The sequence below is a fragment of the Acinonyx jubatus genome, chromosome A3, assembly GCF_027475565.1.
Source record: "Acinonyx jubatus isolate Ajub_Pintada_27869175 chromosome A3, VMU_Ajub_asm_v1.0, whole genome shotgun sequence".
In the NCBI taxonomy this organism is placed as follows: Eukaryota; Metazoa; Chordata; class Mammalia; order Carnivora; family Felidae; genus Acinonyx; species Acinonyx jubatus.
Window position 1 is genome coordinate 78,523,059 of NC_069388.1, and position 12,970 is coordinate 78,536,028.

Below are 12,970 nucleotides of genomic sequence, written 5' to 3' on the forward strand. Positions count from 1 at the left end.
ACTGCCGGTGGGAATGTAGAAAGGTACAGTCGCTTTTGAAAACAGATTGGCAATTCTTCAAAATCATAAACTTAGAGTTACCACATGGCCCTGTAATTCTATTCCTAGGTATATCCACAAGAGACATGAAAATATACATTCACCAAAAACTGTTTTTCAGCATTAGAAAGGCATGACTGATACATGCCACAACATGGATGAACCTTGAAAACATACTAAGTGAAAGAAGCCAGTCATAAAAGACCACATACTACACTTAAATTAATTACATTTATAATTATATTTATATGAAATGTCCAGGACAGGCAAATCTATAGAGGGAAAATAGATTAGAGGCTGCCTAGGAGCAATCTGTGTGACTGCAAATGGGGAGAGGATTTTTTTGGGAGAGACTGAGAGTGTCTCAAATTAACTGTGGAGATGGTTGCACAAACCTGTGAACTTACTAAAGAACATTGACTTTTACACTTTAAATGGGTCAATTGTATGGTAAGTGAATTCTATCTCAATAAAACTTTTAAAAAGAAGAAGAATTAAGCTTGAATCCAAGCCGTTTCTCTTCTGCATTATTAAAAAAAAAACATTTTATTTAGAAAAAATTTTGAAGTTACATAAAGTCGCAAGATAAACCAATTACTGAAATTTTGCCTATTTTTAAGATCAAATTCCATCATCAGCTTTGGGCTTTTGTATTCATCGGCTTTTTTGGAAGGTCTTGGTTTCAGATTGTGTTGCTTACTCTATGCCAATGGTTCTCCTTCGGGGCACTTGGCAACATTTGGAGACACTGGGGCCGCTACTGTCATCTAGCGACTACAGGCCTAGGATGCTGCTAGACATCCTACAATGCACAGGGCAGCACTCCCAACAAAAACTTGTCTGGACCAAAATGCAAACAGTATCAAGACTAAGAAACTTGCTGTACTCTGTTAGTGTATTTATCAAAGAGAGACATGTTATCGTCTGGTCAAAATAGTCTGGGGATTTTACTCCTCGATTAGTGTTTTGGAGCATAGAATTTGTGCATCTTTTATGGTTTATTTATTAGTCTTTCAATTGGTTCTCCCACCCTAAACATTTGCCTGTTGCCTAGAAGGGCAGGAGCCAGACATAAAGTGCTACAGCCTCTGAGCAGCTCTATAAACTAATGGGCACTTAAGTATTTGGAAAAGATGATAGGGCCACAGCTGGGAAGTCAGGTGGCAGCATTAACATGGCCCAGAGGGACAGTAAAGCCTGTGGCTTGAGAGATATGGTCCCAGTTTGAGGCACCCATGACATGACACTGGGATAAACTACAACCGTAAAACTTAAAGGATCTAAAAGGTCATTTCAAATGTGTCCTCTTGCTACTGTTTCCCTCATGAAATGGTGGCACTGTGGTCTCTCCCAGAGGCTGAGTGGTTGAGCGCGATAACTACATGCTAGCATATCTCTACATGCAACCAGTCAAGGCTTTTTAGTAGATATGGCTCTCCCAGTTTCACATGGGCCTGTTCAGGGTTTCTCTTACCTCCTGAGAAGATGGGAACCACTAAGGGAATCTTAGGTCTTCTGAAAGACCTTGCACAGGAAGTTGAAAGCTTTCACTCGCCATTACATAGATATATGTGCCATGATGGGACTTGGGTGTGTATGTGAAGGCATGCTGGGCATCTGGTCGTGAACTCCTGAATCCATTATTTCTGCATGTTCCCAGAATGTTTTGGTCTCCTGTGCAAAGAGGGCACTCAGTAATCTTGTTTTTTTATTACTATTTTTTAATGTTTATTTATTTTTGAGAGAGACGGAGTGTGAGTGGGAAAGGGGCAGAGAGAGGGAGACACAGAATCCAAAGCAGGCTCCAGGCTCTGAGCTGTCAGCATGGAGCCTGATGTGGGGCTCGAACCCATGAACCACAAGGTCATGACCTGAGCTGAAGTCAGACGCTCAACCAACTGAGCCACCCAGGTGCCCCAGTAATCTTTAGTAAATATTTGAATCTCTGTTATGTTCCAGGCACTGTGTGATGTACATTAGTGGGCAAGGTCCCTAACCTTAGGTAGCATATATTAACAGGAGTACCTCAGTATATATTCATCAGTTCATTTTTCTGAGAAACTAGCTTCATCACATCTTTGCAAGTTATCATCAGAAAGTTTTTGAGATGAATAATGCTTGTCTATTGAAGCAACAGACAGACCATTTTTTAAGTTTTCTAGAAGGGTTAATAGCCATCAGCTAGAGCCATAGACTACTGGAAAATCCTCCTTAAGATGTTTATTTAAGTGGATAAGCCACTAAAAGCTCAGTAATTGAAGAATGAAATAGTGAAATGGAAAATATGGGCATATAAATTGAACCCAAAAACTTTGAAGACATCATATGGGAAGGTCAAATGACTTTTGAAAGAGTGCTGTTGCATCTGAGCATTAGAAGCTGAGAGCATTCTTTAAAGCAAACTCTAATTGTTGTGGGCGATAAACACTCATTTGACCATATCTGTTTTTTCTGCTCCTTTTTTAAACTAACAAGTTTTTGTTCTGTTTTCCTTTTTGTTGTTCGATTTTATATAGGAAAATATTTTAATTTTTAAATTTCTTCAAAGCTTTTTTTGAATAGGGTTGGGTGTAAATAAATACTTTTTCAAAAAAATCAGAGCAGAGTATAGACAATAGATGTCCCCTGGGGTGAAGGTCAGGAAGGGCAGGGGTGGAGAAAGGTATGCCAAGGACAGAAGTCCCCTGACAGCATTATGCCTCTATGAGATCCTGAGCACAGGTTTCTGTGTCATTTCAGACAAAACGGACCTTTGTCTAAGGCATTATTTTTTTCAAAGCCAAATAGTTTTGATACATCTTCTACTCCTTAGATAACTGAGATTCAATACCTGTACAGTTACTGAACTGAACATGATTTTATCCATATTCACAACTCTCAGTAAATGGAACTTCATGCTCTAGCCTTAATACAATAGAAGCTGAGGAAAATGAGAACTGGGATGATAACCTAGGACTCTTCTTTAACAGAATCCAGTAGAAAAAGATAGGATGCTCTCTCAGTTGAAAATCAGTTTCATTTTGCCACAGGTGGGCCTTTGTTAGCTTTGCCCTACTTCTTTGCAAAACACGGGCAGAATCTGAACCCCTTTTTGGAGACCCAGAGGGTAAATGCCATTTCTTTTACCTGGAGTTTCAAATAGCCAAGTCTTAGCCTCTGCTGGATCCAGACTGGAACCAGTAATTTCCTTCCCTTACCCTTTCACAGAGCCGTTGGGTTTTGTTTTGTTTTGTTTTCTCTCTGAACTCCACAGAGATTTCCCTGACACAGGTTCCTGTTAGGGGTTCAGGGTTTATCATCCAACACACATCATTACCAGTGAACTCACAGGGCTTGTCAGAATCACGTGGGAAGAACTGGTATCCTCTCATGCCCTAGCCTTGCCTCTCCAGTCCCTTGCATGCAGGAGCTGGGTCTCCTCCACACTCAAAGAGCCTAACTTGGAGCCAGGCATACAGGAAACATTAGCCAGTTAGTACTAGCTCAATTGTTTTAAGATATTTATGGCTTTCCACGAAAAGTATGTACAGATTGGGGCACCTGGGTGGCTCAGTCGGTTACATGTCCAACTCTTGATTTTGACTCAGGTTACGATCTCCGGGTTTGTGAGTTTGAGCCCCACATCTCGCTGCTCTGAGCCTTTGTGCTGACAGTGTGGAGCCTGCTTGGGATGCTCTCTCTCCGCCCCTGCCCCCCGCCCGTCCCCCACCTCTGTGTCTCGAATTAAATAAATAAACTTAAAAAATAAGTATGTACACATCTATCATAATGACTGAGACAAAATTAGTGATAACACTAAATGCTGGCAAGGATGCAGGAAAACTAAATCACTTCTACATCACTGATGAGAATGTAAAATCGTACAGCCATTCTGGAAAACAGTGTGGCAGTTTCTTACAAACCTAAATATGTACTTCTGAACCAGCATTTGCACTTCTTGAATATTTATCCTAGAGTGATAAAAACCCATGGTCACACAAACACTTATATGTCAACGTTTATAGCAGTTTTATTCATAATAGCAAAAAAACACAAAAATAACCCACACGTCCTTCAACCAGGTGAATGGTTAAACAGACTTAGGTACTTCTACATCATAGAAAACTATGGAGCAATAGAAAAGGAACAGACTTGTTTTAGGGGCACCTGGGTGACTCAGTCAGTTGAGTGTCCAACTTTGATTTCGGTTCAGGTCATGATCTCAGGGTCATGGGATCGAACCATGCATTGGGCTCCATGCAGAGCATGGAACCTGCTTAAGATTCTCTCTCTCTCTCTCTCTCTCTCTCTCTCTCTCTCTCTCTCTCTCAACTTCTGCCCCTCTCCCCAGCCTGTGTACTCTCTCTCTCTAAAATAGAAAAATAAAAAAGTAATAGCTTAGTTTTAGAAATGGAGAACATCTAAGTATTTGCCAGTGACTAGGGATGTAGGGAAGAGTTGCTGGATGGAAATGGATGTGATTGTAGTAGGAAACAAAAGAGATCCCCGTGGTTCTTTAACTCTTTTGTATCTTGATTGTGGGTAGTGGATATAAATACCTATTCATGAGATTAAACTGCATAAACACACCACACACACACACACACACACACACACACACACATAAAAGCTAAACTAAAGAAATCTAAGGGGGTACCTGGGTGGTTCAGCCAGTTAAGCATCCAACTCTTAATTTTGGCTCAGGTCATGTTCTCAAAGTTTGTGAGATTGAACTCTGTGTTGGGCTCTGTGCTGACAGCATGGAGCCTACTTGGAATTCTCTCTCTCTCTCTCTCTCTCTCTCTCTCCTTGCCCCTCCCCCGATCTTGTGCATGCACTCTCTCTCTCTCTCTCTCAAAATAAATAAATAAACTTTTTTTTAAAAGAAATCTGAGCAAGATTGGTGGATTGTATTAATGTCAATATTCTAGTTGTAATGTTTTGCAAGTTGTTAGCACTGGAGTAAACTGGGTAAGCAGTACATAGATCTCTCTGTATTCTTTCTTAAACCTGCATGTGAATTTATAGTAAATTAAAATTTCAATAGCCATTAATGACAAAAACTCAGGGGGCGCCTGGGTGGCTCAGTCGATTAAGCGGCCGACTTCGACTCAGGTCATGATCTCGCGGTCTGTGAGTTCGAGCCCTGCGTCGGGCTCTGTGCTGACAGCTCAGAGCCTGGAGCCTGTTTCAGATTCTGTGTCTTCCTCTCTCTGACCCTCCCCTGTTCATGCTCTGTCTCTCTCTTTCTCAAAAAAATAAATAAACGTTAAAAAAATTTTTTTAAATTAAAAAAATGATAAAAACTCAGCAAACTGGGAATAGAGAGAGACCTCCTCGATCTGACAAAGAACACCTACAAGAGACCTGCATCTATCATCGTGCTTAATAGTGAGAAACTGGATAATTTCCCCTAGGAACAAGGCAAAGATGTCCTCTGTCACCACTCCTATTCAACATTGTACTGAAATTTAAAGCTAGTGTGGTAAGACAAGAAAAGGAAATAAAAGGTAGATAGATTAAGAAAGGAGAGATAAAACTATTCACAAATGACAAGAAAATCCCCCCCAAAAAACAACCAAAAACCCCCCTGGAACTAATAAATGAGTATAGCAAAGTCACAGGATACAGGGTTAATATACAAAAGTCAATTACTTTCCTATATACCAGCAATGAATTATTGGAATTTGAAATTTCAAAAAACAATTCCCACTTACAATAGCACTGAAGAAATGAAATACTTAAGTATAAGGCTAACAAAATATGTATGGGACCTATATGGGGAAAATTAGAAAACACTGATAAAAAGAAATCAAAAATCTAAATCAATAAAATCGAAATCTCAGCAAATTATTTTGTAGATAATGACAAACTATTTCTAAAGTTTATATGTAAAGGCAAAGGACCTAGAATAGACAACACAGTACTTAAAAAAAAAAAAAATTGGAAGACTCATTCTACCCAATTTCAAAACTTAATGTAAACCTTCAGTAATCAAGACAACATCCTATTAAGAACCTAAATGTCCACTGACTGATGAATGTTGGATAAAGAAGACGGAATGGAACAATGGAATGTTACTCGGTGATCAAAGAGAATGAAATCTTGCCATTTGCAACAACATGAGTAGAACTAGAGTGTATTATGCTAAGTGAAATAGTCAGAGAAAGACAAATATCATATGATTTCACTCATATGTGGAATTTAAGAAACAAAACAGATGAACATAGGGGAAGGGAAGGAAAAATAAGATAAAAACAGAGGGGGGCAAACTATCAGAGACTCTTTAGAGAACAGTCTGAAGGTTGCTGGGCTTGTGGGATGGGCTAGATGGGTGGAGGGCATTTGTTGTGATGAACACTGGGTGTTATATGTAAGTGATGAATCACTAAATTCTATTCCTGAAACCAATACTAACTTGAATTTAAAAAAAAAAAATAAAGCTTTATGGTTTCAGGTCTTAAAAAAAATAAGACAACATGGTATTGATGAAAGAATAGACACAGATCAATGAAATAGGTTAGACAGCCCAGAAATGGGCCCAAACAAATATAACCAACTAATCTTTGGCAAAGGGGCAAACATGATTCAATGGGGGAAAGGATAGCCTTTTCAATAAATGGAATGAACAAATGGTGATGGATATCCATATGTAAAAAAAAAAAAAAAAAAATGAACCTAGACACGGACCTTACACCTTATACAAAAAGTAACTCAAAGTGGATCATTGACCTAAAAAACCTGCACTGACAGTGCAGAGCCTGCTTGGGATTCTCTTTCTCCTTCTCTCTCTTTGCCTCCACCCTGCTCTCCCATCCATGCTCTCTCTCTCTCTCAAAATAAATAAACATATAAAATATAAAATAAAATAAAATATAAAATAAAATATTTGTCTTTAAAAACCAGTGAAGGGTCTCAAAGAGATATCTGTACACCCATGATCACAGCAGCATTATTCACAACAGCTAAAATGTGGAAGTAACCCAGTGTACATTCACAGATGAATGGATAAGCAAACTGGTATATACATACAGTAGACTATTATCCTTACAAAGGAAGGAAATTCTGACATATGCTACAACATGGATCAATCTTGAGGTTCACTTTATGCTACTAATGTGAATTTAGCATATTAACATTATGTTAAGTGAAATAAGCCAGTCACAAAAAGACAAATACTGCATGATTCCACTTATCTAAAGTGTTTAGAGTAGTCAGATTCACAAAGACAGAAAGAATAGTGGTGGCAAGGGGCGGGGGGGGGGAGGGCGGCATGGGAGATATTGTTTAATGGGTGTAGAGTTTCAGTTTTACAAGATAAAAAGAGTCCTGGAGATGGACAGTGATGATGGTTGCACCACATTTTGAACGTATTCAGTACGTTCAAATACACTGACCTGTACACTGAATGGTTAGGATGGTAAATTTTGTTATGTGTGTTTTACCACACACACAAATCAATGAATCAATGAGTAAAAGACTGTTGGAGAAGAGCATATTCACACAGTATGAAGGTAACTCATACATACACACACACAAACTTACACAGTTTGCCTATTAACTACAAAATGGAGAAGTTATCTTCACAGAAGAGAAAACTGGATGGGGTGCCTGGGTGGCTCAGTCAGTTGAGGTCTGACTCTCAGTTTTGACTCATGAGTCTGAGCCCCGCATTGGGCTCTACACTGTCAGTGTGGAGCCTGCTTGGGATTCTCTCTCTCCCTCTCTCTCTCAAAATTAGTAAATAAACTTAAAAAAAAAAACTCTTTAAATAAAACAATGAAAAGAAAAGCCCAAGACTTAGAAAAAATATTTGCAAGACACATATCTGATACAGAACTTATATACAAAATATATAAAGAATTGTTAAAATACTATAAGAAAACAACCCAATTAAAAAATGAACAAAAGATCTAAACAGATATTTCACCAAAAAGATCTACAAATGGTAGATAAGCCTATGAAAAGATGCTCAACATCATTTGTCACTAGGGAATTGCAAATTACAACAACAATGTAATACACTACATACCTATTAGAATGGCTTAAGAAAAAAACCCAGGGGCGCCTGGGTGGCCCAGTTGGTTAAGCATCCAACCCGACTTTGCCTCAGGTCATGATCTCACAGTTTGTGAGATGGAACCCCACATCTGTCAGCGCAGAGCCTGTTTGGGATTCTCTGTCTCCTCCTCTCTCTCTGCCCCTCCCTTGCTTACACTCTCTCAAAGTGTGCTTACACTCTCTCATTTATAAGACTAAAAACAAAAGGAATTATGTATGTAAGTACCATTTCCCATGAGGGTATGGGAATTCTGAAACCATTATATAGGTATACTGGAATTGAAGAATTAAATGAATGATGGGTGATAGGAGCCAGGTTGTTGTGGTAGGTTACAGATAAGGAAGGGAAGGGGAAGAAGCTAACATAATCTATGTTGTAATGGATTAGAGTTGGAAATACCAGTGTGAACTCATGTTTAGCTTAGTATAGATACAGATGATTACAGATAGAAATATTTATAGATATGTATGTATATATATAGGTTAGTATACACACCTATTATTTATTTGCTTTGTCAACTGAGAGGGCTTAAAAGAAATGACAGCCCAGTAGCAATGAACACACCTAGAGCCCAGATCTTGGTTTCTAACACCAGTCTCCAATAAAAGGAATCAGGGCTCCTTGAAGAAAAGGCTGATGCTAGGAATGGGACAGGAAAGATAGAATTTGAGCCTAGAGCATCTTGTAGTGCCAGAAAGGAAAAGAAAGTGCTAAAAACAAAGAAAAAAAATCAACTTCACAGTGATGGTCATATGGAGACATAGTGTCTGATTGAATGAGTTCCTAACGGCCAAAGCTGGAACAACGTGAGCAACACAAAGAATAAAATAGTCTTGGGGCGCCTGGGTGGCTCAGTCGGTTAAGCGTCTGACTTCAACTCAGGTCACGATCTCACGGTCTGTGAGTTCGAGCCCCGCATCGGGCTCTGGGCTGATGGCTCGGAGCCTGGAGCCTGCTTCGGATTCTGTGTCTCCCTCTCTCTCTGCCCCTCCCCCGTTCCTGCTCTGTCTCTCTCTGTCTCAAAAATAAATAAACGTTAAAAAAAATTAAAAAAAAAGAATAAAATAGTCTTGTATTGTAACCCTAAGTATAAAATAAATATTCATGAGTCCATACTGATATACATAAGTGACTAAATAAATAAATAAATTCAGGACATTAGATATATCTCTCATGCAGAATTGCAAATAATTGATGTAAGTATTCTGCCCTTAAGAGTGTGGAACATAATTCCCCATTCCTTAAATGTGGGCTGTTTATGGTGACTTTCTTCCAAAGAATACAGTATGGAAAGAAGAAAAAAAAGAGAGACAGAGAGAGAAAGCTTACAGTAGAGAATCCTGACAAACACTATCCCAGGCAGGAAATTAAGGGCAACATCAGCAGTGATAAGTCATGTTGATAGTATGTACCCTTGATATGATATGTGATGATAATGGTGCTTCATCTCTGTGGTCTTCCTTCCCAAAACACATTACCCCAGTCTAATCATGAGGGAGCATCAGATAAATCGCAATGGAAGGACTTTCTACAAAACATCTGACCAGGAGTCCTTGAAACTTTCAAGTGTCATCAAAAACAAGAGAAGTCTGAAAATAATAGTCACAGCCAAAAAGACCCTAAGGAGACATAACTGTAAAACATCAGATAGTATCCTGGATACGATCCTGATATAGAAAAATGACATTAGGGGAAAACTGAGGAACCTTCAAGCGTGAACTTTAGTTAATAAGAATAGATCGATTGGCCCATTAATTATGACAAATGTACCATATTAATGAGAGATGCTAATGATAGAGAAAACTGGATGTAGCGTATATGAGAACTTTTTGTACTTTCTAAATACTAAGTCTGTAAATGTAAGACTGTTCTAAATTTTTTTAAAAATTATTTTAAAATAAAAGAAATAGACGTGTTCCCTCTTTCACTCTCGGAGAGGGTCCTGGTGCACCTGTGCCTGGGCTGGTGGTACTCTCGCACCTTGGCCTTTCAATTTTCCCTCTTTCCCACCCTCTGCTGTGCTTGAACAGAGGACTCGGTGCTGAGATTGTCTGATTGTCTAAACCCACCAGGAAAATGGTGGAAAATTCACTATCACCATTGTCAGAAAGAGTGGTTTATGGTTTTGCTCTTGAGCTCCCAGTTTGTCTTTGTATTGTATCTTGTATGAGCCTTTATTTCTGAATCTTTTTTTTTTTCCATTTATTTTTGAGAGACAGAGAAAGAGTACGAGCAGGGAAGGGACAGAGAGAGAGGGAGACATAGAGTCCAAAGCAGAGCTGTCAGCATAGAACCCTACATGGGGTTCAGGGCTTGAACACATGAACGGTGAGATCATGATGTTAGCCAAAGTCAGACGCTTAACCGACTGAGCCACCCAGGTGCCCCTTTTATTCTTGAATCTTGACTAGACTCCTTAGGCTTAACCTTTTGGCCTCAGAAATATTGGGCACTTGCATTACCTGTTTATCTCCTACAGTAATCAGCTATGTACTTTTATTTGGAGTTTATGTGATGAGTACCTTTCCACTCAATTCCATTCATAACAGACATAAATAACTATACTAAAAATCAACAGCAGAAGAAATACCAAGAGCCTGCCTCATCATTAAGACATACTGCTATTAGTGAAGCAAACCAAATATTCTTTTTTTTCAGCCAAAAAATTTTACACTAAAAACTGAATTATATGTAGACATACTAACACCAGACATATATTTGTGATTTTTGACATAATAATTTTGGCCACAATTATTTTGAATATTTTTTATTAATACCCAGTATTAAGATGTTTAAAAAAGTACATTGAACTTCTCTTAGATTAAGTTCTATTAATATTGTAAATGTTCTTAAATATTAGTTATTAATGGAAAGAATAAATAAAATGTTATGTTACCAAAGAAAATTTAAAAACAAACAAAGGGAATGAACTATTGATACATATAATATTTGGGTAAATCCCAAGAGAATTAAGTTGACTGCAAAAAGCCAACTCAAAAAGTTGTATATATATTTTTTATTTTTTTAACTTTATTTTTTATTTTTTAAAATTTACATCCAAATTAGTTAGTATATAGTGAAGCAATGATTTCAGTAGATTCCTTAATGCCCTTTACCCATTTAGCCCATCCCACCCTCCCACCACCCCTCCAGCAACCCTCAGTTTGTTCTTCATATTTTTGAGTCTCTTTTGTTTTGTCCCCCTCCCTCTTTTTATATTATTTTTATTTCCCTTCCCTTATGTTCATCTGTTTTGTCTCTTAAAGTCCTCATGTGAGTGAAGTCATATGATTTTTGTCTTTCTCTGACTAATTTCACTTAGCATAACACCCTCCAGTTCCATCCACGTAGTTGCAAATGGCAAGATTTCATTCTTTTTGACTGCTGAGTAATACTTCATTGTATATATATACCATATCTTCTTTACCCATTCATCCATGGATGGACATTTGGGCTCTTTCCATACTTTGGCTATTGTTGATAGTGCTGCTATGAACATGGGGGCAAAAAGTTATGTTTATATAATATGTAGCAATTTATATTAAATTTGGAATAACAAAATTATAGAGAACAGATCAGTTGTTGGCAGCGGCTAGAGATGGGGAGGGTATGAGTAAAACAGGTAGCAGGAAAGACACTTGTGATAATGCAACAGTTTTGTTATCTTGATTGTGGTGGTGTTTACATGAATCTACACACGAGATAAAATTGCACAGAACTACATGCACACACACACGCAAACACACACAGCCATGTACAACTGGTGAATTCTAAATAAGCTTTGTGGACTGTACTAATGTCACTTTCCTGGTTGTGATAGGTATATATTCATGCAAGATGCGACCCCTGGGGGAATCTGAATAAAAAGTAAATGGAATCTCTCATTACATTTTTTTAAAATTTTATTTACTTACTTACTTACTTACTTATTTATTTATTTATTTATTTATTTATTTATTTTTGAGACAGAGAGAGACAGAGCATGAACGGGGGAGGGTCAGAGAGAGAGAGGGAGACACAGAATCTGAAACAGGCTCCAGGCTCTGAGCTGTCAGCACAGAGCCCGACGTGGGGCTTGAACCACGAACCACGAGATCATGACCTGAGCGGAAGTCAGACGCTTAACCGACTGAGCCACCCAGGCAGCCCTCTGATTACATTTTTAAAGGCATTAGCTGCTGCTTTCTTTTATTCATTCTTTCTTTAATGACATATAATTCATATACCATACAATTCACCCTTTTGAAGTGTACAATTCAATGGATTTTAGTATATTCACGGTTCAATTTAGTATATTGGTAACATACATGCAACCATCACCACTAATTCCAGAATGCTTTCATCACCGCAAAAGAAACCCTATCCTCAGGAGTAGTCACTTCCCGTTTCTCTTCCATTATCCTTTAGAAATTACTAATCTACTTTCTGTCTTTGTGGATTTGCCTATTCTTGATATTTCATTTACATGGAATCAATACATTATGTGTTCTTTTGTGTCTGGCCTCTTTCACCTAGCATGTTTTAACATTCATCCACATTGTAGCTTGTATGAGTTTTTCATTCCTTTCTGTGATTGAATAATATTCCACCATATAGATATACTACATTTTGTTATTCATTCCTTACTTAATGGACATCTAGGTTGTTTCTGCTTTTTGACTATTATGAGTAATACTGCTGTAGACATTTATGTACATTTTCCATTTTCTTGAGTATATACCTATGAATGGAATTTTTGGATCATATGATAACTCTCTAGCTTTTTGAAAGACTGACACAGTTTTCCATGGTGCTGCACCATTTTACATTCCCACCATCAGTGGATGAGAATTCCAGTTTCTCCATATCTTTACTGACATGTTATTGCCTGTTTTTTATTATAGCCATCCA

General features: G+C 38.1%; 1 pseudogene; it reads left to right on the plus strand.

The window, feature by feature from the left end:
* The first annotated feature begins 7,486 nt into the window (after positions 1-7,486).
* On the plus strand, positions 7,487-11,957 carry LOC106973459 (phosphatidylinositol N-acetylglucosaminyltransferase subunit P-like; annotated as a pseudogene).
* Positions 11,958-12,970: the final 1,013 nt, after the last annotated feature.